Source organism: Bubalus bubalis, chromosome 14 (assembly GCF_019923935.1).
Source record: "Bubalus bubalis isolate 160015118507 breed Murrah chromosome 14, NDDB_SH_1, whole genome shotgun sequence".
In the NCBI taxonomy this organism is placed as follows: Eukaryota; Metazoa; Chordata; class Mammalia; order Artiodactyla; family Bovidae; genus Bubalus; species Bubalus bubalis.
Window position 1 is genome coordinate 27,505,821 of NC_059170.1, and position 26,369 is coordinate 27,532,189.

Consider the following 26,369-nt stretch of genomic DNA (forward strand, 5'->3'; position numbering starts at 1 on the left):
CTCTGAGTGGATTCCTTTATCTACTCATCCACAGATAGACACTTAGATTTGAGTCCATATCTTGGTGATTGTAAATAGTGCTGAGATGAACATACGCGTGCCTGTATCTTTTCCAATTAGTGTTCTCATGTTCTTTGGAAAAATACCCAGAAGTGGAATAGCTAGACCATGTGGTAGTTTTATTTTTAATTTTTTTGAGGGTTCTCCATATTATTTTCCATGGTGGCTGCATAAATTTACATTCCCACCAACAGTGTGTGATGGTGGAAACTAAATTTTTGGCAGTGAACACACTGTCATGTATACAAAAGTAAAGATACAATGTGCATGTGAAACATATAATGTCATTAATCAGTGTCACTTCTCTATATTTTTTTAAAAAGGGATGACCCTATTGATTTGGGGCAGGGTTCCATTGGCACACACAAAGCTTCCCTTCAAAGGCTCACCTCCCCCAATTTGGAAGACTGAGCTCTCTGCCCCACTCTACGTTCATGAACTCTCATGAGGACATTTCTCTGAAAGCGTTGACAGAACTGAATGCAGGTGTCCAGACAAAACGTTCACAGCAACAGTGCTCACAACGGCCAAAAGGTGGACAGAGCATGGATTTTCATCACTGGATGAATGGATAAACCAAGTGTGGTCCACTCATACAATGACATGTTATTCAGCCATAAGATAGAAGAGATTCATGTTACAACACAGATGATTCTCAAAGTCATGCTAAGTGAAATAAGCCAGGCACTAAAGAAGACCTATGGTATGATGCCTTTTATCTGAAATGTCCAGATGGGCAAATCCCTAGAGACAGAAAGTAGATCTGTGGTTGCCGAGGGCTGGGGTGAGGGTTTGAGGATGGCTGCTCAGTGGGTGCAGGGTTGCCTTTTAGGATGATAAGAACATTCTCGAACTGGGTAGAAATGATGGATGCACAGCAATGGGAATTCACCAAATATCATTAGTAGCCAATTTTAAGTTATGTGTGTTTTACCACAGTGGGGAAAAAAAGAGCATTGGCAACCCAAAATATCCAAAGCTATTTTTCATGTCCCTCTAAACTGGGTAGCTCTCTCACTTTAATTTTTATTTTATTTGTTTACATTAAAAGCCCATCTGTGAGCCCCTGGCTTATTTTCCTTTGAAAATGACTAATTTCATATTTCATAAGTACAGAGTGAATGCCGATAAGTCTTCATCTGTCACAGGGTGCCTGTGATTGGAGCAATCATCCCCCTAATATGTCTTGCAAAAGAGTCAATGGATCCATTGTTGGTGACGGTTGCATGTAAAGCAGGCTTTGTCCTGCCTTGGCCCTGTCCATCTGGTTCAGTGACCTCCCTGGTACGGCACGTGTGTCAGCGTGATTTACACTCCTACTTCATGTGGTCCTCTGCCTATCTAATTGACTGGCTATTAAAGAGGAGGAGGAGAGAACTTTGGGCATCTATACACATCCATTTCAGGATATACAGTCCATCAGCTTCTGGTGGCTAAAATAATACAGATGTCTAATACCATTTTGAATATTAATATTCATCCCCAATTTTCAACAACATTATGATTTGGCAGTGCTCAGTGGTGCTTCTGTCTTTCTAGCCAAATGACATTTGTCACACTCAAGTAGGAACAATTATTAATAATTTTCATTTCATTAGAAGCACTACAATGAAATGTCAACAGCCTTAAAAGTGCATCAGAAGTGTACAAATTAATTTTGATTTTCTGAAGTGTAATTACTTTTGTAAGTACTAGACTGTGTAATCACTTTGGGCGTTGTTACTTGCCCAATCAATTATACTTAAATGCACTTATCTGTTTTCAAACATGATTTTCAGAGGTCACCTGTTGGTGCTTTTTGCTATGATAATAGGAAGTTCCTATAGTTCATAGTGGACATGCAGTAACAAAGGCCCGGTAAAGGTAGTGATGAGATGAACAGAAATACAAGAATAAAAATTGTCTCGGCAAGAGACCAGCCCAAGCCACATAAGACTCTGGGGCTCAGTTTTGATTTAATTCTGGCTGGGGGGCATATATAGTGACTAAAAAAACATTTTTACATGGAAAACTAAAGGTGGTAGTTCCTATCTATTTCAGAACATGGATGTTGCCACGAGTACATCCTGGCACATCCGTTTATTGTGTTGTTGTTGTTCAGTTGCTTAGTTGTGCTGCACTCCTTGAGACTCCATGGATTGCAGCACACCAGGCTCCTCTGTCCTCTGCCGTCTCCCGGAGTTTGCTCAGATACACTTCCATTGGGTTCGTGGTGCTCTCTAATCATCTCATCCTCTGCTGCCTCCTTTCCCTTTTGCTTTCATTTTTTTCCCAGCATCAGGATCTTTCCCAAAGAGTCAGCTCTCTGGCCAAAGTTTTGGAGCTTCAGCTTTAGCATCAGTCCTTCCAAAGAATATTCAGGGTTGATTTCCTTTAGGGTTGACTGGTTTGATCTCCCTGTAGTCCAAGGGACTCTCAAGGTCTTCTCCAGCACCACAATCCAAAGGCATCAATTCTTCAGTGCTCAGTTTTCACTATGGTCCAACTCTCACGAAGAACCATAGCTCTGACTAAACGGACCTTTGTCAGCAAACTGATGTCTCTGATTTTTAATATACTGTCTAGGTTTGTCATAGCTTTCCTTCCAGGGAGCAAGTGTCTTTTAATTTCATGACTGCAGCCATTGTCTACAGTGATTTTGGAGCCCAAGAACATTAAATCTGCCACTGCTTCCACTTTTTCCCCATCTATTTGGTATGAAGTGATGAGACTGGATGCCATGATTTTAGGTTTTTGAATGTTTAATTTGCTGTTGACTCACTCATAACATGAAGGGTATGAAGCACCTCCTCCCATGAAGCACTGTGCCTGCTTCTATCATTTTGTCTTTACCGCACAGCCTGGTGCAGTAGTAGATGCTGCATAGCAAGTAGATGCTAGGGATCTAACCCAGGTCTCCTGCATTATTGGCAGTCTCCTGCATTGCCAGTGGATTCTTTACCAACTGAGCCACTAGGGAAACCTTAATAACTACTAATTAAGTTATTTAATAGTTACTAAACTATTAAAAGTTACCAAAGAAGTAAATGAAGATGCACTGATAAAAATTCAATGAGAAAACATAGGACATGCTGATTTGCTGTTACCCAGTATTGTTAATCATCATAATCAATATAGTATTAATAATGATCATTTCAATCTTGGAAAAATTTATTGATCCCACTCATTTTGGCCAGGAAACAGAGCCAAACTCAATACACCCTTGGAGAGATTCTATACATCACTAATAATTACATGAATGCACAATAAACATCAGTTGAATACATTTATTGCTTACAAAACATCCAAACGAGAGGTGGTGGAGTGGCAGAGACATGGGCGCTTCCATACGCTGTTTAAAGGAACATAAATTGGCTCAACCTTCCTGAAGCACTGACTTGGCTAAATATATCACAATTAAACATGTACACAAAGCTTTTACGGAGGAATTCTTATTTTTGGTATCTAAGTTATAGAAATAACGTTTAAGTAAACAATGATGTATACAAAAATGATTTTTGCAGTATTAAATGCATAAAACGGATATACCATAAATATCCATCAATAACATATATGTAAATAAGTTATGGTTTGCCTAAGATGGTGCAGTGTTAAAGATCCCTCTTGCCAATACAGGAGATGTGGGTTTGATCCCTTGATCAGGAAAATCCCCTGGAGGAGGAAATAGCAACCCACTCCAGTATTCTTGCTTGAAGAATACCATGGACAGAGGAGCCTGATGGATTACAGTCCATGGGGTTGCAAAGAGTTGGACTCCACTGAGTGACCAGGCACAATAGCACACTTGTCCAAGAACAAAATTCTATATATACATTGTTCTTTTTTTTAATTTTATTTTTTAGCTTTACAATATTGTATTGGTTTTGCCATATACCAAAATGAATCCACCACAGGTATACATGTGTTCCCCATCCTGAACCCTTCACCCTCCTCCCTCCCCATACCATCCCTATACATTGTTCTTTATAGCATTGAACTTTACTTTCACCACCAGACACATCCACAACTGAGCATTGTTTTCACTTTGGCCCTGCTCTCTTTCTGGAACTATTTCTCTGATCTCCCCCAGTAGTATTTTGGACATCTATGAAACAGGGGGGTTTATCTTCCAGTGTCATATCTTTTTGCCTTTCCATACTGTTCGTGGGGTTCTCAAAGCAAGAATACTTTGTGAATTGACATATACATTTTTCTAATAGGGTTAAGTGATAAAAGCAAGTTGCAATCCAACATGAATAGTATGCTTATCTGTGTTTTAGAGAGTGGACTAGATTGCATAAAAGCTAACAAGAAACTGTAAAGTGAGTTATGATCAAACATGAAGAATTATTACCTTTTGGGGAATGGATTGAATGTGTGTGGTTTTAACTTTTATTTATTATTTCACATATTTTATGTAGAGGCATTATGTGTGGTTTTAATTTATTTTCTGTTGATAAGATAAAGTAAATGCATCACATTTATTTAAAAATAGTTTTAATCCTGTAAGCACGCTCCTGGTAAGTAACCAACTGAATCCATAAAGGATGGATAACCAAACCAAACCCATCTGAATCACCCCAACCTGGTCCATGTGGGCTGTGTTCCCAGGCTTGTGCCTCAATTTGCTGCCAGCTAGAACTGATTAGCAAGTTTACCAATATAAATGGAAGCCTCCTGAGTAGGGGTTGGTAGATCCCTGTAATTTATATGGAGAACCATTCACTTAAACTTCAACATTCTCAGGACCTTCCAGTAATATAACTCTGAAAGAAGGACCACTCTCAGTACTCTTCAAAAATATGGATAAACTCTCCAAATTATGTCTTTGTCCTCAAAATGATTTCCTTAGCTGTTAGCTAAATTTCTGCCAAAACGTCATTATACTAAAATGGTGAGGTCCCGCCTCCATGGAAATGAAAATAATGACTCTAACGCTGTGAATAGGAACTGAAGTGGTGATTTCTTGTCTTTGTTAGGATCCATTCCCTTTGAGGTTCATGAACAGGGTGTCCGCCTCACTTTTACCATGTTGATTTTTAAGAAAGAATCACGTTTTAAAACATCGTAGTAGTAAGTACAATTGTAATTACAAGAAAAATGATGAAATCATAAAATAATAAAGTAAGCCCTATTTTTTTAAAAAAATTAATCTCCTGCTTTAAATAAAATAAAACCTTGCATTGACCTGAGAACTTGGTTAATGAGGCATTTGCCAAGTTGTTTAGTTTTTATGGCTTGCCAAGTGTGTAATTACTTTGCTTGGCACTTTTAGAAAATGTTATTATAAACCCTTCTTCCAAAGAAAATTATGCAACATAATTATTAACTCTAAAATTACACACACATTTATCTGCTAGTATTCGCTTTCATGCTTCAGCTGTCACTTAAACATTGCCGGCTTGAATCACGCACCTGTTCACAATGATGTTTTCAATGTGTTTCTACTAATTTCCCATTATATGGTAGAAAGCCAAACACTGGGAAAGAGAAAGTAGCAAAAACTGGGCTTTAATAGAAAATCACTTCCCGTAACATCTGAGACCCTGGTAGCCTTCACACGGAAAGAGCACCACTGAACCCTTGTCCACAGTGATCACATTATTCATGTCCCCTTCTGTGCATTTTCACCCATTTTGAATATTTCAACCGGAAACAACAGCTCTTCTGACTCAGATGCACAAAGGCAGGCTGGATCATGTCAGGGCTAGATTCTGTTTTTGCTTTCTCTCTAAATCTACTTCTGAAAAGAAAGAAAAGAATGTCCCCCCCCTTTTTTTTAATGAACAGAAGAGAAAATGTCCAAGGACAAAGTCTCATGAATAATACTTCCATTTCAAGGTGGTCTTTACCCAGATTTCATCTTTGAATTTCCTTTGTGTGAGGCATCTGCCATCTGCTAATGCGAAGCTCCCCAAGGACAGGGCTGAGTGTCATTACTGCCCAGTCTCAGCACCTGCTCAAGTTTGGGGGTCCCTCCCATGATTATTTATTAATTAACTGTTTTCCTTTTGCTTAAATCCATCAGTGATCAGAGCATAAGGACTAGTACAGATTGGACTGTGTGCCCCACCAAGTGTATGTTGACATCGGAACCCCCAGGACCTCAGAATGTGATGGTATTTGGAGAAGGGACATTTAAAGAAGTGTTTAAGTCAAATGAGATCATGGAGATGGGCCCTCATCCAATGTGGCTGATGTCTTTATTGGACGAGGAGATTAGGAAACAGACTCATACCCAGGAGTAAGACATGAGGAGAAGACAGCCATCTACAAGATGAGGAGAGCGGACTCAGAAGGAAGCAATGCTGCTGACACCAGGCCCTTGAACTTTCAGCCTCCAGATGATGAGAAAACAAGTTTCTTTTGCTTAAGCCTCCTCCCCTAGTCCGGGGTCTGGTTTCACAGCAGCCTTAGCAAGCTGATACCTTGCTCGGCTTAGGAGAGATCTCTATATGAGTAGCTATAGAATGTGTTCACTTGTGTGCTCAGTCGTGCAGTTGTGTCTGACTCTTTGCAGCCTCATGGAATATAGCCTGCCAGGCTCCTCTGTCCATGGGATTCTTCAGGCAAGAATACTAGGGTGGGTTCCCATGCCTTCCTCCAGGGGGTCTTCCTGGAGGAAGACCCTCCAGAGGGTCTTCTAACTTAAGTTCATTCCATTGAAGCGTCCCTTTGAATTTCAAGACAGAAGAGGAATGGACTCAACAGTGGCAGCACGGTAGGGTCTGCCCTGGGGAAGTGCCAGTCCCAGAAGCCCGGGGAGCTTGAGAGTCCTGTTTTGCTGGGCGACCACATCCAGGGAGACTGGAAAATGCAGAGTTATTATATCTGGACAATTGTGGCTTTCTTTGTAAGAGGTTGTGCCAGCATTTGCCTGGACAAGAGTGGGCAGTTTTACTATCCTATTTTAATCCATTTCCATTTACAAACTTCCTAAATTGTCAGATTAAGGAGCCACTGTAAATTGCCGGAAATGTCATGATTACAGCGCACATGGGTGCTGGCCTTCCAGGCCCTGAGCGGCAGCTGTCTTCTTCTTCTTGTGACGTCATCAAGCTCCAGATGTTGAGTAGTTGCCCCTTGCTCTGTAGAAACAGGATAGTGGCTCCAACTCCAGCTAATCTTCAGGGGTCCCCATGTCAGTAGAGGGTCTGATGCTGAACATGTTGCTATTTGCATGGAAACAGCTTTTATTGAAACTTTACACGTTGAACTAGGATGTATATCATTTGAATAAAAAGAAATAAAAAAACATGTTTAGCATCTTGAGGCACAGTGCTGAGTTATTCCCACCTTTACTGACCCTTTGTTGTTGAGTCTCTAAGTCATGTCCACCTCTTTTGTGACCTCATAGACTGTAGCCCACCAGGCTCCTCTGTCCACGGGATTCCCCAGAAAAGAATAGTGGAGTGGGTTGGGTTGTCATTTCCTCCTTCAAGGTATCTTCCTGACCCAGAGATTGAACTGGCATCTCCTGCATTGGCAGAAAGATATTTTACTACTACACCACCTGGGAAGCCCTTTACTGACCCTACACTTTCTAAATTGATTGCTTCTTTTGCTTCTGGTTTAGAAAGAGAGATTCATATTTATTTCTCTGTGGGAAAAGGACATAATACAAAGCTCTGAGAACATACATTGTTTTTTCCCCCTGTGATCACTGAGAGTTTATCTATTAATATAGACCCACGTGACCATACCCTCTGGGGTTTTATCAGATGTTATTTCACTTTTTGCTGGATGCCTCCTTAGAAAATCCAAGAGAAAAACCCCATGCAAATCTGCATGCTGCATTCTTAGAAAACATTTTTAGGTCCCATTTTAAAGAAAGAGTGAGACATATTTTCACTTTTACACCTTCTGTTCCCAAAGGAAAACATTGACTTCAAAGCCAGGCTTGCAAACAGCTTCCCACTTAAACAATAAAAATGCACTGAAATCTTTCCAGCGAGACCAGAAGTTGTGTGTAAGACATAGAATTCAGGTGTCTATAAGCATATAGAATATATGGAAATTCACCAAATGAAACCAGTGAAACATATTCCTCTTCAATTCAAAACTATATATGAAAGAATAGCAACAGTTTGTGTTGGAATGTTCACTTAGCCCTCATGGAAATACCAGATTAAACCACAGAGAAAAAGATTGTTCTGCTTATCATCCATTGGATATAAGAAAAGAATACAACCATATACATTGTATTCATGGGAGGACCTCTGTGTTTCCAGGAAGAAGTGACCCTCCAAATTGAGGGCAATGTTTATCATCACAGAGTTAGCTCATGAGAACAATGAAATGTTCAAATAGAGACCCCTAGAGCCTTAAAAAAAGCTAAGATATCACTTTGTCGAGAAAGGTCTGTATAGTCAAAGCTATGGTTTTTCCAGTAGTCATGTACAGATGTGAGAGTTAGACCATAAGGAAGACTGAGTGCCAAAGAATTGATGCTTTTGAATTGTGGTGCTAGAGAAGAGTCTTGAGAGTCCTTTGGACTGCAAGGAGATCAAAGCAGTCAGTCCTAAAGGAAATCAACCCTGAATATTCATTGAAAGGACTGATACTGAAGCTGAAGCTCCAATACTTTGGCCATCTAATGTGAAGAGCCGATTCATTGGAAAAGACCCTAGTGCTGGGAAAGATTGAAAACAAAAGGAGAAAGGGGTGGCAGAGGATGAGATGGTTAAATAGAATCACTGATTCAGTAGGCATGAATTTGAGCAAACTCCAAGAGATAGTGGAGGCTAGAGGAGCCTGGTGTGCTGCAGTCCATGGGGTCGTAAAGAGTTGGACACGTCTTAGAAACTGAACAACAATGGAGCCTTAACAACACAGATTTCATAGTGATTACAATTAGAAACCTGCACCGTGCATTTCCCTTTGCCAAATGTATTATTTTTTCCCTAGTGATTATCGGGAGGAAAAAGGTAAAGTCAGGCACATATTAACTTCCAAGTTCAAATAAAGTGTGACACTGTACCTGGCCAGGCTCATTTTAATTTCCACTTGGTAAGAGGACATTCTCTTAGATTCATATCTCACTGTTCTTTTTTATCATTTCTCAAAAGCTTGCCATGTGGGGAAAAAAATCCTGCTGCTTATCAGATAGATTTGCTCTAATATGTCAGCCCTGGAAACATCTCGCATTTATGCTTCATAAAGCTCATCACTTTTTAACTCTTTCACTCAAATCAGAAACAAAAAGATGGACTTCTTCCTTAAGTCTATATGGAGTTAGCAAATTTACCTTAAAACCCACTGTCTACAATAAGCAATGCATATATTATATAGTGAAAGTTAAAGTGTTAGTCGCTCAGTCTTGTAGCCCACTAGGCTCCTCTGTCCATGCGATTTCCCAAGCAAGAACACTGGAGTGGGTTGCCATTCCCTTCTCCAAGGGATCTTCCCAACCTAGAGATAGAACCCGGGTCTCCATTGTAGGCAGATTCTTTACTGTCTGAGGCACCAGGGAAGCCTGTACATTAGTAGTAATGTGCTTATAATCCTGGGAAAGCTTCTTTGTTTAATCAGCATAATATCGTTCAGAGTGTATCTGAACGATAAAGGGCGTTTCAGGCACACGAAGAGAATTTGAAGCTAACTCTTTCACAAAAGTCACATTTGCTGAAATTTTTCTGGTTTCCCAAACCATGTTGAGATCACAGGATTTTCAGGTAATACACCCAAACTTTCTTTTTACCAGAGCTCTTCGTTTGGAAGACACAATTCTGAACATCAATAGTTTGGTGATAAATTGATGTTTAGCTGTGGCCACCATGATTTTTCACCTTCTCAGAGGAGTGTGGGGATGGGAGGATTGCTTGTGGAGGTGGGGTCAGTGTCTGGGCTTGAATGCAGTGCTTTAACGCAGAGATGGAGACAAGATGTGCTGGGAGGGTGTGGGTACGTGATGCTGGGCATCTTAAGGTCAGAACTCAGCATCAGAGGTTCCCTCACCACGTCCTCCTGGGGGAGCCTCCCCATAACGTCATCACCGAACCTGCTGGGTGAGGACCTGTGGGTCACTCAGCTGCCAGAGTGGTTCCTTATGCCCATGAATTCTTTGTCCCGCATCTGCTTCACAGCATCGTCAGAAGCAGCAAGCAGGACCGCCTCGGGTGGCAGGTCAGCCATGCATGCACTAGACCTTGGAGTGTGAATGAAATGCAGCTGGTCAAATTTGCACAGAAGTGATTTAATCTTGTTCGTCAACCCCCCACCCCACCCCCACTCAGCAGGATGCAGACTTCCCATGATCACACCCTGGCTCTCCCTGCTTTAACTAGCTGCCCTGCGCTCATACCTGCCCCTTCTATGCGACACCCAGTTTCTCAGGCTCAGTTTCTTCCTTCTTCCTCTCCTCCAGATGGTGCCAGGGCAGTGGGGCGATGAAAGAGTGGGTAGAAGAGTCTTCTGAGGTGCCCCCTTGGGTCTTGGTTGGCTTTTGTGAAGGTGCTGCCCCTGGTGCTTGGCCAGGCCACTGTCCAGTGCCAACCGTCCTGTAGTCCATCTTGGGTCTCACTGGCCCTTTGGGATCTGGAACATACTCCATCCTTGACTGAATGGTTCACCTATGTCTCTCTGTATATTGTCACTTCTGAACACCTTTGAGGGGAGCCCAGGCCCTCCTCTGCCTCACTCTACCACTCTGATGGCTCACCCTGAATGGTATCTCTGTGGGGCAGGAGGGAGCTACCCCTGCAAAGGGTTGTCCTCCCAGGAGGCCATGGGGTGTCAACTCCCCAACACGAGACAAGCTAGTTTGGTTAAAAAAAAAAAGATCTCCAATTTGGATTCCTAATTGCCTGTGTTGGCCTCTGGGCCACTTTGGACCTGTGGGAACTCAGCCCAGTGATTTACATTTCTGCACTTCATCTACAAAGTGCAGATGACAAGAATAGCAGCCTTGTGTATTCAGAGCAGTGAACACCATGTCATTAAGCTTCAAGAATTTCTGGCATTATTGCTAATATACCTGAGTCTATGGAGGTAGATGAGGTGGAGTAGACTCAGTGCTTTACTATTGGGTCAGGATGGGGCTGAAGATACTTCACACACACACACACACACACACACACACCCCTCTACAGCTGGTAACACAAAGCTGCCTGCTCAGTGCCAGGGATCTCGATTAATGAATTGTAATGCCTGGAGAGTGGCTCTAATTTAGCCCAATTTTATAGGCAAACCAGATCAGAGAAATTATGTTACCTGCCCTAGGTAAAGAAATCTATCTTAATTTTAATTTGTAGTTTGACTTATTATCTTCAAATTAAGATGTAACTAATTCAGTGCACATGCGTGTACTCATGTATTAAATATATACATATATCTAGGCATTCAAATTGGCTTTCTGCATTCATTATGCTGAGATGTTGAATACAGATGGGATTTAAAAAATAGCCATATTTCCAGGAAATAATAAAGTACAGCCTGTCATCTTAAAAGGACAACATTATGTTGGCATCCGTATTAGTTCTGTCTTGCTCTGTAGCCCCCAGACTTAGAAGGTTAAAGCGACAAACATTTATTAACTCCCCTGGTTTCTGAAAGTCAAGAATCCAGGAGCGGTTTAGCCAGTGGATTCTGGCGAAGGGTCTCCCAAGGTCGCAGCCCAACTATCAGTACTGTGTTACATGAAGGCTTCACTGGGGCTGGAGAATCCTCACCTGGGCGTGGGCGGGACGCCTGGGAGGCCCCACCACCTGATCTGTGCACAGAGGGGCCTGACAGCCTGCCGGGATGGCAGCTGGCGCCCCCTATAGGCTGATCCATGAACTACGCAGCAAACAAGAAGTGACCCTTCTTCACCTGGTCCCCACCATCACCTCTGTTTCATTCTGTTCATTAGAAGTGCATCAGTAAGTCCTGCTGTTCTCAAAGGGAGGAGAATCAGGCCCTACCTTTTCAAGAGAGGATTATCAAAGGACCCGTGAGTGTTTTAAAGCCATCACATCCTCCATTCATACTGTTTTACGCCCTAGTACCCCACTGCGGTTTGTCCATGGCTTCCTCGGGCATGCACATTATTATTGTCTAGAGCCACCACAGACAGGGCACCACCCGGTTGGCTGCTGCGACAGAGGTACCTGGCTTTCCACCTCTAGCCAAGGACCCACAGCATCCTCTTTCTAGATTGTAAGTGCTACGAAGGTGGCTTTGTTTTAAATGTGACCCAGCATCCAAAATCGTTTTTACCACATAGTAATTGCTCAATAAATAATAGCCTATTGAATGAATGAGAGAGTGAATCAGTGACCATACTTGTGAATGCCTCTGTTTGTATATGCTTCAGTCTGACTCTGTGCAACCCCATGGACTGTAGCCCACCAGGCTTCTCCGTCCATGGGATTCTCTAGGCAAGAATACTGGAGTGAATTTCCATGCCCTCATACAGGGGATCTTCCCGACCCAGGGATCGAACCCCTGTCTCACGTCTCCTGCATTGACAGGCGGGTCCTTTACCACTAGTGCCACCTGGGAAGCCCTGTGAATACCTGTGGACATTCAAAGAGCTGCATGTTAATCTCAAAGAAGGAAGAAGCCCTGAAGGGGAAGGGTGCCTTGAACACCAGTGGGAATGAGAATATCCAAAACAGTGTGTGTGTGTGTGTGTGTGTGTGTGTGTGTGTGTGTGTGTCTCTGTGTGTGTGTGTATGTTCAGGCATCTACACAGATTATAGCTAAGAAAATTGGGAGATGTCTATGCAGAACTTGTCAGCTTCAATCACATTTCCCTGAACTTGTAGCTAAAAGATAAGAGCATCCCGCATCTCTGTTAGCACTCAAAATTATTAATTCACGGGCAGGCACTCCGGATGAATTCTAGATGAGAAGCTGAATTTTCAGGAACACAGCAGGAAAACCATCACTTAGCAGGGCTGAGAATAGTTATCAGTGATTAGTGTCTCTGTGTTTGATGTGGCAGCTTTCATACCACATGCAGCGTGGGGTGAAGTGGCCGACTCTCCAGACAAGACTCTCAAGGCACCAAGACCAGCCGCGTGTTCGAGGGAGCCTCGAGCAAGCTGGTGTCGAGGGCAGATGCAAGAGGTGTCTTTGCCTGGGAAAGAAGAGGGCATGCTGGCCGGGGCTCCACGCCCAGGTCAGAACTTGTCCTTCTGGGAATCACAGGGTCATGGGAAGGAGACTGTGGACAGAGCACATTTCATACCCAGCTTAGTCTGTGAACAGATGGACATTTTTCTAGGTTGAGATGATTTGCTGCATGGAGCCAAGATATGCAGCTGAAAATTGAGAAGTGCTGCCTCTCAGAATGGAGGTTGGCTTCCATGGACTGGAACCACGGGTAATTGGCATTTGGTCTCGGAATTGGCTGTCGGCTGGAGTGTTCAGCTTCGTGCCACTAGGGTATCTGTGAGCCTCCCTCACTCCAGGTGCGTGTAGCCCTGGAACTCAGCAGGTCAACTCCAGCCTGTGCCATCACAGGAATTTCTCTTCAAAGATGCCATGGTTGGTGCTTGATTTCATCTAAAGATTGAAGCACAGAAGTTGCTCCCTACACGTGCATGCCTCACAGATTTCAGAGTCCTTGAGTGGACATGTGGATCCCTGTATAGGATACCAGGCTCTCAAAGTTGATAGTAACCCAGTTTAGAGACTTGGGACAATGCACTGACTCTTTCCTTGGAGCATGAATTTCTGTGGGGAATGATCTGCAGAAAAGACAGGCCAGGGTCCCCGGGGGTGGACTATTAAAGAGGGGAGTAGGCATTTGTGACTCATTGGCAGTTGGGTGTGAGGATTGTAGCTAAGCTTTGCTCCATACTTGCTGGAGGCCTTCAGATCATTTATCAGACAACAAATCCACATGGCTTCTTAAAATGCCTCCTAATCTTCCATAAATGGTTTTTAAAATTATTATGTTTCATAAGCACAGTCAACTCAGTTGCCTCTAAAAATACATACACTGCAGAAATTTATTTGGACAATTGACAGTTTCTCTCAAGCTGATTCCATTTTAATATTTACCAGGGTCTCTAACCAGGTTATAAATAATTATATTCCCTGTAAATTTATTTGCCTCAGTGAAATACAAAATTTAGTTTAAATATCTCGAATCTGTGATTGCTTTTAGGATATAAATATTCTCTCTGCTATGAAATACGTATGAACCATCAGGTACCAGTGGAATATATTACACAGTCATAATGCATACTGCAAAGGTGACTGATGACTGCTTATCACGACTTCTTTGGTGAGGTATTAGGCATCAAATGATTCATTAGTCATCTTGCAGGAATCTGTTTGACTAACAGGATTAGTATCATCTGAGCATCACAGCCCACTCACATTACTTCCAGTGAAGCTGCTCCTGTCTCTTCTGCATGCACCTGATGAAGTCTGCCATCTTTCCCACCTGCAACATTGGACATGCTCAAATGACAGCAAATAATACAGATGCTAGACGACAGTTCCATTTTCTTATTTAAAAGATTTATCACTCAACACTGCGTGTGGCATTTCTTCACTCGCTCATAAATATTTTACAGATTTTGAGAGCATCAAACTTAAAATACCAATCAGCTAAATTAACAACCCAGATAATTGAAGAACAGTATCCTTAGAGTTCTGGGTGTTTAATTTTCATTTTTGATAGTCATTGGATTTGAATTCTCTAAAATTAAGCACTGTAGAGAAATCTGCATCTGCAGGGCATGTTTAGCCTTCTCAATAACTTCTTTAGAATGGCCCAAACTTGGTTGCCTATAAGTATCAGAAAAAAAAAATTAAGAATGCATCACTCAATATAATTGGTAAAGACATTATGGAAGCTGCCTTTCATATTCCCTCCTGCATCTCTGTGGTTACTGGCCATTCCCTCTGCTGGAAGCACCTTTCCACACATAACCACTTAACACACTTGCTTGTCTTCACCAAGTACTTGCAGTGATATTCACCTTTTCACTGTGCTCTACAGACTCCATGTTGTTTAAACTGGTAACACTTCCCATCCCCTCCCTTAGGCCTCCTGCTTCTCCTTGCCCTGGTTTGCCTTTTATGGCCCTTCTCACTTGCTGACATGTCATGTTACTATTGACTGGCCATCTTCTCGCACAGGAAGGGAAGCTCCATGTGGGTGCTGGGTTTGGTCATCACTGTCCCCTTGACTGCTAAGAAGGTGCTTCTCCCCTCTGGACACTCAGTTAAAGCCAGCCATCTGGGGTGACCTTTATCTTCTAGTTCATCCGAGTACCTGGCCAGGTGACTGGAATCTCCACCTCTAGTGATGCTTCTCTGGATTGCTTGAATGTCTTACATTTTTAGATTGAGAACAGAAATGTGGAAGCTTAGTATCTGGGCTTCCCTGATATCTCAGTTGGTAAAGAATCCGCCTTCAATGCAGGAAACCCCAGTTCAATTCCTGGATTGGGAAGAACCCTGGAGAAGGGATAGGCTACCCACTCCAATATTGGGCTTCCCTCCTGGCTCAGCTGGTAAAGAATCAGCCTGCAATATGGGAGACCTAGGTTCGATCCCTGGGTTGGGGAAGATCCCCAGAGAAGGGAAAGGCTACCCACTCCAGTATTCTGGCCTGGAGAATTCCATGGACTGTCTAATTCATGGGGTCGCAAAGAGTCAGACACTACTGAATGACTTTCACTTTCAGTATCTGGTGAGGAGTATCCACTTCTATGTACTTCCCAGGCGGCTCAACTATTAAAAAAAAATCTGCCTTCCAATGAAGGAGACACAGATTTGATCCCTGGATTGGGACGATCCACTGGAGAAGGAAATGATAACCCTCACCAGTATTCTTTCCTGGAGAATCCCATAGACAGAGGAACCTGGCTGGCTACAGTCCACGGGGTTGCAAAGAACAACTTAGTGACTAAACAACAACATTCCCTTCTACATTCTCCATCCTCAGAGTGCACAGCTGTCTCAAAAATACTGCTGTAACCTTTCTGTAAACAAATTCCTACCCAATGCCAGACGCTGTTTAGTTATGCTAAAATAGTAGATGTGAGTCAAATGGATTTATATCTCAGGTTATAAAAATGGAATTTTGGCATGATCTCAGCCTTTTCACAAAAGACAACATTTTTTTTTCCCCTCTTGTTATTGTGGACAGATTTGGGTCTAGAACTAATCATTTTCAGACTATTATCATGGTCCTGGAATCAGATCGTCCTTTCCACACCTGCTTCTGTTGTGAGCATCCAGAGAAAGACACTTCCCCCAGTGCCTTTCCTCCTGTATTTTCATCTATAGCCTCACCTCTTTAAATGTATGAATTAACACCAGGATGTATGCTTAACAGAAAGTCAAGATAAACTCTGTATAAGATGGCTACCTTTAGAAATATTTTAAATACGTTATTATAGAATAATCCACTTTGTGAGGATTTTTCCATTTATAGATAAATTGCTCTATTTGAGGAACCTAAAATTATGCTTTTGCTTCCCCATAAAACTCTCTCTAATCCTGGCATGACTGGGCTGACCTGTAAAGATAATATTCTAAATCTACCTTAAACTTCTTCCATTGTGGTTTAATTCTGATTCCTTTTCCTGAAAGGCAACTTTTGTAGTTTCTAGGGGCTTCCCTCGTGGAAGGAGACCACCTGCAATGCAGGAGACGTGGGTTTGATCCCTAGGTCAGAAAGATCCCCTGGAGAAGGGAATGGCAACCCACTCCACTATTCTTGCTGGGAGAATTCCACGGACATAGGAGCCTGGTGAGTTACCATCCATGGGGTCGCAAAGAGTCAGATATGACTGGACGACTAAGCACGCACTGGGACTCTTTAGAATCTTAGATGGTGTGCTCAGTCCTCTGTGTTTTGTTCTATCCACTTCCTGCAGGACCCTGGACCCCCTGCTTTGTAAGGTGCTCCTTAGCTCCCATCCTTTCTCTCCCTGTCTCTTCTCTCCAATCTACTCCACAACTTCTACCCAAGACTCCTTCCCTTGTTGTGTTTCTAGATAAATCTTATTTACAGTCCCTTCTGAACCCTGAACTCATAAGCTAAGTCTAAATATTGGAAAACTGGACTTGCCTGGTGGTCCAGTGGTTGAGAATCTGCCTGCCAATGCAAGGGACACAGGTTGGATCCCTGGGTTGGGAGGATCTCCTGGAGAAGGGAATCCAACCCACTGTAGTATTCTTGCCTGGAGAATTCCATGGACAGAACAGCCTGGTGGGCTACAGTCCATGGGTCTCAAAGAGCCAGACATGACTGAGTGACCAAGTACAGACAGGGCCTCCCAGTCCTAACACTGTTGACCCTTGGGGCTGGAGAATTCTCTGCAGGGGGGCTGTCCTGGGTGTGGTTACCACGGTGTTGAGCAGCATCCATCCTCAAGATACTAATAGCTTCCCTTTGGCTGTGACACTGAAATATTTCAAATGGACAGAACTGCCTCTTGGAGGCAGAATTACCCCCAAGGTGAAGCTCTGGGCTAGCCCACCTGCGATGTTTGGGCTCTCGGCTTCAGTGCCACTCAAGGTCATCCTGAAGATGATCCCATGACCCTGGTTTTAGTGGCAGGGGGCGAACTAAATGTCTTTAAACGGACATCTAGCTCTGACACTCACAAACCTTTAATCAAGAAGCTATGACCTTGTGGAAGAGGCAGGGTGAATGCAGAGTTAGCCTAAGCACCTTTCTGCTTTGTATTCAAGTTTTCCCTCCTGGGAGACACTGAATCAAGAAAATTGCAGGTCCTCTCTGTCCTGGAGAAGCAAGGACGCACTTTTAAGGGTCCAGTTACCTCTGGCTTTCGTGAGGACAGCCCATGAAAGGTCTAGCCAGTTCCATGCCAAATCTCCTTGGGACAGCCTTGCCCTTGTAGGGCTTACAGGATCCCTCAGCCCTGGGCAGGACTAGGTGGTGGCTTCAAGGAAGGAAGGCCTTTGAACAGGGGCCTGTCCTGGCCACACACCTGCCTGTCCAGTCGAGGGACCACCTGCTGGCTTTCAGCCTGACATAAGGCCCTCTGCAACCACCTACATATTCAGAAGATGAAACCAAACACTTGAGGATTAAGCACTTCGGTGAAACTGAAATCCCAATTATAATATATTTTTTAACAGAAGTGAACAGGTGGTGTTTTAAATCTATCCAAGATTAACCCATATTCAACATTTTAAGCACCAAGGCTGCTGTAATAAACATTGTCTAATTATGGATTCTTGGGAGTGCACTTTATGTTGGGTTTTCAAATTGGAATTTGGATCTGATTGGAGTTATCTACACAGTGCAATTTTTGCGTATAATAAAGTAGGGATTCAAAATAGTCAGTCTTTTTTGAGAAACTCCACTTTGGGGTCTCCTTGTAGCTTCTCCCTAGAAAGGAGTGCAGTTGGTCTGTCTAGCCAAAGCTATGGTTATTCCAGTAGATATGTACGGATGTGAGAGTTGGACCATAAAGAAAGCTGAGCACTGAAGAACTGATGCTTTCAAACTGTGGTGCTGAAGAAGACTCTTGAGAGTCCCTTGGACAGCAAGGAGATCAAATCAGTCAATCCCAAAGGAAATCAACCCTGAATCTTCTTTGGAAGGACTGATACTGAAGTTGTAGCTCCAATCCTTTGGCCACCTGATGTGAAGAGTTGACTCATTGGAAAAGAGAAAGACTGGGAAAAGACTGGGAGAAACTGAGGGCAAGAGGAGAAGGCAGCAGAGGATGAGATGGTTTGTTGGCATCTCTGACTGAATGGACATGGATCTGAGCAAACTCTGGGAGATGGTAAAGCACAGGGAAACCTGGCATGCTACAGTCATCGGGGTTGCAAAGAGTTGGACACAACTGAGCAACTTAACAACGACAACATAGGGTGGCACTGCAATTTGCCATCCTCGGTTTTCCTCCAAATTCAGCTTCTTCTCCATGTTTGGTGATATTATTAGAGGTTCATCATGACAGTGGGATTCTGATAGTTTTTATTTTAAACACAGAAGCAATACACTTACATCACTTAAGCAAAAAGCATGCTGCTGCTGCTGCTAAGTCTCTTCAGTCGTGTCCGACTCTGTGCGACCCCATAGATGGCAGCCCACCAGGCTCCCCCGTCCCTGGAATTCTCCAGGCAAGAACACTGGAGTGGGTTGCCATTTCCTTCTCCAATGCATGAAAGTGAAAAGTGAAAGTGAAGTCGCTCAGTTGTGTCTGACTCTTCGCGACCCCATGGACTGCAGCCTACCAGGCTCCTCCATCCATGGGATTTTCCAGGCAAGAATACTGGAGTGGGGTGCCATTGCCTTCTCCAAAGCAAAGGGCATGGTCCTTCCTAATTTCTGCTTCAACTGAAGCCCATGGCAGTAGGTAGTTCCCAGGTGATAACCATAGAAGTGCCTTATTTTGGGGAGGAGGATAAGGTGATGCCTTGCTGGCTCCCATTCTTTTGGGAGACTTCTTAGCTCCACCATGGGCTGAGCAATATTGTGAGCCCAGCTTATAAACAGAATAGTTTGAAAACTATTTTATAACCCTTTCCATGACCACACTTTTGGGACTTGCTTGGTGGCCCAATGATAAAGAATCTGCCTGCAGTGCAGAAGATGCAGATTCGATCCTTGGGTCAGGAAGATTCCCTGGAGAAGGAAACAGCAACCCACTCCAGTGTTCTTGCCTGGAAAATTCCGGGGACAGAGGAGCCTGGTGGCCTGCATTCCAAAGGGTCGCAAAGAGTTGGACACAATTGAGCAATTAAACAATAAACACAGCATTTTAATGGTCCCCTCCTGTCTTCCCAACATCCACTGGATCATTGAAAAAGCAAAAGTGTTCCAGAAAAACATCTATTTCTGCTTTATTGACTATGCCAAAGCCTTTGACTGTGTGGATCCCAATAAACTGTGGAAAATTCTGAAACAGATGGGAATGCCAGACCACCTGACCTGCCTCTTGAGAAACCTATATGCAGGTCAGGAAGCAACAGTTAAAACTGGACATGGACCAACAGACTGGTTGCAAACAGGAAAAGGAGTAAGTCAAGGCTGTATAATGTCATCTTACATATTTAACTTATATGCAGAGTACATCATGAGAAATGCTGGGCTGGAAGAAGCACAAGCTGGAATCAAGATTACCGGGAGAAATATCAATAACCTCAGATATGCAGATGACACTACCCTTACGGCAGAAAGTGAAGAGGAGCTAAAAAGCCTCTTGATGAAAGTGAAAGAGGAGACTGAAAAAGTTGACTTAAAGCTCAACATTCAGAGAACGAAGATCATGGGATCCGGTCCCATCACTTCTTGGGAAATAGATGGGGAAACAGGGGAAACAGTGTCAGATTTTATTTTTGGGGACTCCAAAATCACTGCAGATGGTGATTGCAGCCATGAAATTAAAAGACGCTTACTCCTTGGAAGGAAAGTTATGACCAACCTAGATGGCATATTAAAAAGCAAGGACATTACTTTGCCAACAAAGGTCCGTCTAGTCAAGGCTATGGTTTTTCCAGTGGTCGTGTATGGATGTGAGAGTTGGACTATGAAGAAAGCTGAGTGCTGAAGAATTGATGCTTTTGGACTGTGGTGCTGGAGAAGACTCTTGAGAGTCCCTTGGACTGCAAGGAGATCCAACCAGCCCATCCTAAAGGAGATCAGTCCTGGGTGTTCATTGGAAGGACTGATGCTGAAGCTGAAACTCCAATACTTTGGCCACCACATGCAAAGACTTGACTCATTGGAAAAGACCCTGATGCTGGGAGGGATTGGGGGCAGGAGGAGAAGGGGATGACAGAGGATGAGATGGCTGGATGACATCACCAACTCGATGGACATGAGTTTGGGTAAACTCCGGGAGTTGGTGATGGACAGGGAGGCCTGGCGTGCTGCCATTCAAGGGGTCGCAAAGAGTCAGACATGACTGAGTGACTGAATGGAACTGAACTGAACCTGTCTTCCCAACAATGCATTTCCTACCAGGAGCATCCATTGGGGATGGGAGAGGGAACCTGTTGGGATCACCTTTAAGGTCTGATTCACTGCCCACACAACCCTGCCCACTCCTGCCCTTGAAGTTAAATAACTTGGATTCAACTTCTATTCTGTACTTGGTGAGAGTTTAAAGCCCTCCCAGGACTTTTGCAGTTGTCCTGGGGTTGTATCTATGGAAATCATGTCTAGATGGGGGAAACTCGATTCCTTGAGCATAAGTTGCCTCACCATTCTGCATGGGTTTTCTTTAAACAGCTGACCCAAAGCCCAAACTAGCCCTTTCCTTGGCTTCCTGCCCCCGACCCCCCGCCCCCCAGAGGAAGCCAATCAAGCTGCTTTGTGTCTCTAGTACATTTTCCTTGGGTTTGGAGTGACTGAGCCCAGGCAGAACTAAAGCTGCAGGATCGCACACTTTGGTTTTCTTATGCAGATTAATCTAGATTGTTTCCCCAGTTTAACTCTGGGCTGCTCCCAGTACATCCAATTCCATCTCAGAGCTCAGAGCATACACACTTTCTCCTATGAGAAGGAGGCCACCAAGAAGGTCAGAGAACACTCCTTCCCTTGTTGGCACCAGCCTTCTATCCTTCCTCTCCATGGGTTCTTGGCTTAAAAAACCCCCCAGTTCTCACAGGAGCATCAGAGCTCTTTCAGATGTCACAGGAGCTGTTCAGAAAACAGCCTCACCCAGGGGGGAGCCAAGGGCAGTTCTCAAACTCTTATCACCTAGGACAGCTCCCAGGGTCTCCCCATGCTTAGCTGCAGAAACAAGAAAGGTTCCCACATTATATACAACCTGCATATTAACCAGGGAATGTCACAGGCCATGCTGTTAGCTTCACATGCAGCCATAGCTTGTTTTATCGTGCTGCTCAGATACTGATTTTTTTTTTCTACTAATTGAAACTTGTGACAACTCTCACTGTGTTGGCAGATGATGATTAGTATTTATAGCAATGAAGTTTTTTGTTTGATGAAGGCATGTACATTACTCTTAGATATGATGCTATCACACACGTAATGGGCTACAGTCTAGTGTACACTAATATTTCTATGCACTGGGAAACCAAAAACATTCTGTGACTCGCTTTCTTGTGATACTTTATTGCAGTGGTCTAGAATCAAACTGGTGGTAACTCCAAGGTGTACCTGTCTAAGGAAGCACAGGATATTACAAGACTGTTATGGTCCTGAATTTGATGAAAAAGGCAGAGCAATGTGGACTGGGTTATAAGTTTTAACTTTCAGTGACCTTGGGGAGGTGCTGGAATTTCCCCTCCCACTGTATTTGAAGCGTCTCCATGCCCTGAGCCACCCCCCACCAAAAGGTCCCTATATCACCAATTGACTCCTCAGATGATAAAGCCTTTCCCAGTGTAGAACCCTTAGATTGATATTTGTGATCCATAAAAAAATCATGAACAAATACATTTGGTAAATTATGCATTACGTGAGATTATATAACTTTTTTTTTTTAAGAGCCCCATTGCCAGGAGTAGTTAGCATAACAATTGCAATTGGATTATTCAAGGGAAGTGTGAATGTGTATGTCTCAAATGTTTTAAACAGAGAATCCTTTTTCAGAGTGGGGAAGGATGATGTCCATTAACCAAGACCAGAGTTGTAAGGGCACAACTGTGGAGATTCTGGGTTTGGGAAGAAGCACATGTTCTGGAGGTGAGACTCTGGCTTCTCCAAACCAAGCAAGAGAACTTGGTCTAATCGTGTCCATCTGGCTCCACCTGCACCAGCAAGTGTACCATGCCCCTCTGCCTCATGGCCCCGGACATCCTTTCTCGCCCTCCCGCCCTGTGTCTGCTCCTCTCCAGGTCTTTCCTCCTGTGTCCCACCCATCCGTCACTGTCCCTGCCTCCTTGGTTTCAGCCTTGGCCCCCTTCTCTCTCTGGTCTTCAGCTCCTTCTCAAGGCCACCAGCTTGCATTCTCCGAGGTTCTTTGTTCTTTACTCCGCATCCTCGTGTGGAGTGTGGGGTAAATGAGCTCCTGCGAAGAGAACAGACATTCTCAACAAGGGAAGCATCTCACATCATCCTGCCCCCTTAATAAGCTGAAGTTCAGCAATGAGAAAATGTTCTGTGGATGGAAGTTTGTTGGACTCCTGGTTGTCAGCCTAGAATCCCCTTCATAGTGTTGCTGAAAGTGTTACTCAGTCACGTCTGAGTCTTTGTGAGCCCACAGACTGTAGACTGGCCAGGCTCCTTTGTCAGTGGTGTTCTCCGGGCAAGAATACTGAAGTGAGTAGCCATTCCTTTCTCCAGGGGATCTTTCTGACCCAGGGATCAAACCTGGGTCTCCAGAAGTGCAGGCAGATTCTTTACTGTCCAAGGCACCAGACTCCCAGTGTCATTAAGAACATAGATTTGGTGCCCTCAGGTCTGTATTCATTCTAGTGTCCACCCTCCCAGGCACTAAGGGTCTTTGGGTAAGTCACACAACCTCTCTGGGCCTCAATACCTCTTCTGGAAATTAGCAATGAGTCTAAAAAAATCCTGCAAGTCTTTCCTGAGATAGTACATGTGACATTCATAATCTCAATGTTGGGCACGTAGGAAATGAGGATTATGGATTATCTGATACTGTTATCATTATTATCATTCTCAATTGATTCCAATGCCAAAACCCAGAGGACCATCCAGAGACCCAGAACCTCCCCCCTCAGGGCCCCCCTCCCCAGTCCAGGCAGCAGAAGGGAATGGACTCCTCTCCTTTGAGTCAGAACCTGCCCTCCCTGGGGGCCTCTTGCAGTGAGCTGAATCTCTCTAGATTAAACACTGCCGGAGCTTTGAAGCACACAGATTTATTTGGCTGTCACATTTGTTGGGTTGCTCTGCAACAGAATGATTGCTCCTAATTAACATATCAACACGAATCATTTTTGGAGTCCTAGCAGCACACACTGCCCAGCTGCTGGTCACTTCTTCCAGGAGACAATCAGGGAAATATAACATGCCTGCAGCTCTCACCCCAGCTCTGCACTCCTCCGCTGCCGCCCCTGTCTCCCCTGCTGTTCCCGTGAACATGACAGGCGCTGTGGGATGGGACATGTCACCTGAGAGTGGCTGGAGGCTGCAAGAGTGACTTGGTCCTTCTGATGACAAATGTTCTCAGCTGGTTGTGGGACCCTGAGGGGGCAGGGGAAGGATTTTACAAGAGTATTCTGTCTTGAGGACAGAGTTGAGTCTTTTATTATTAAGGAGGCATTCCTATGTATCTGAATTGGAGTGTTGGTTCAAGTCTCTCTCTCTCTTCCTAAGCTCGTGAACCAAGTCCTCATCTTGGCCTATGAAATGTGTCTCCATGGGATCAGACCCAATCAGCATGGCAGGGCTGCCCAAGACAGAAACAGGCTCCTGGAAGGGGCTTGGGAAAGAATGCCTTCACACTGAGGAAGGTGGTCCCCAGGACAGTTGTGCATCCACCTGACTCTCAAAGTGTGTGTCACTGTGTTGGATGGTGATTAGAAAAGGAAGATGTGTTTGGGTGTCCATTCTTACATTTAAATTCCTCTAGGACAGTGGTCCCCAGCCTTTCCAGCACCAGAGATGGTTTCGTGGAAGATAATTTTTCCATGGACCAGGGGTAGGAGTGGGGAATGGTTTTGGGTTGACTCAAGCACCTTCCACTTACTGTGCACCTCATTTCTAATCTAACACCGCCCTGGCCTGACAGGAGGTACTGGTTTTCGGTCCAGAGGTTGGGGACCTTTGATCTTCTATTACAAGAGACACATTTCCAGCCAAAAATCTCATTTAGTTGCACTTGTCATCCAAGTACAACTCCTATATTGATCATCACAATTACATTTGTGAAGAGAATCACAAACCAGGCAACATAGTGGTTGTTCTCAAATCTGCATGTTGCTAATTGTATGCACAGTATTTCCATCCCTAGATTCTGCAACAGGTTATCCCTTATTTAAGTGAGTTCTTAGTACATTCAGCCCATGAAGACTTCTCCATCTTTAAATGACCATAGATATGTCAGGAAATTGGAAGGACTGATGCTGAAGCTGAAGCCCCAATACTTTGGCCACCTGATATGAAGAGCTGACTCATTGGGAAAGACCCTGGTGCTGGGGAAGATTGAATGCAGGAGGAGAAGGGGACCACAGAGGATGAGGTGGTTAGATAGCATCACTGACTCAGTAGACATGAATTTGAGCAAACTCCGGGAGATGGTGAAGGACAGGGGAGCCTGATATGCTACCGTCCACGGAGTCACACACTGTTTAGCAACTGAACAACAACAAAAGTCAGAACAGTGATGAGTAATGCGGGATTTGGATGATGTCTTTGTTAACTGCAACTAATGAATCAAAAATCCTGTTGTAACTTCTAAATTATGTATTGGCCAGTGTATTTTGATTTATATTGATTTCATATGGAAATTGCATGTTTCATCAGAACATAAATGACATCTGGCTTCATGATTCTGTTATTATAAACTCCAAGAGATCCTGATGGCTTCCCTGATGGCCCAGTGTTAAAGAATCCACCTATATTGCAAGAGATGTGGGTTAGATCCCTAGGTCAGGAAAATCCCCTGGAGAAGGAAACGGTAATCCACTCCTGTATTCTTGCCTGGGAAATCCCATGGGCAGAGAGGCCTGGCAGAGCTATAGTCCAAGGGGTTGCAAAGAGTCAGACACGACTGAGTAACTAAATAACAAAAAACAAAGAGGTCCTGAACCACAGATGTTTTTGGTTCTTATTGAGTCACTAAGTGGTTAGTACTTAGTGGATGGCCAATATATATTAATTAGTCAAATATTTAATGAATGTATGGAGAGACGGATGGATGTGGCAACATAGGGGCTTTGAGACAGACGCTGGGTTTTAGTAATTTACAAGGGACCTTTTATCCAGGAGTTTGGAACACAGTCACGTGGCATCTACTAGACCTTAGTTAGTGACCACCATACCAGCAGTGTTTGATTTGAACATGTCTTAGTGAATGACTTTTTAACTGCCAGTCTCAGGCCTGGCTACTCACTGCAATCACCCAGGAAACTTTTGAGATGATGACAATGTAATTATGATGATAGTTGCTCTATAAATATCCCAAAGGCCCCTCAATTGTACACTTAGAACAGTTTAGCTGTAGGAGATGTAAATTATATCTCAGAAAAGCTGTTGAAGAATAGTGAATCCCTCGAACAAAAGTTCACTTTCAATTGATCTGGAGTGCAGCTGATAATGTGTCCCCAGGGGATTCTAATATGCAGCTAAGATTGAGAATTACTGGTTCCAGTCTAGCCAGGACCCTGTAACAAATCCATTTCCACAGACACCTGGGAGCCCACCACTGATCATTCCATTTGCATAGATCTAGCTACCCAGGGGCCCACAACAAATATCTCGTATTGTCAATAGTGTCTTAACTCCATTGTCCCCATAC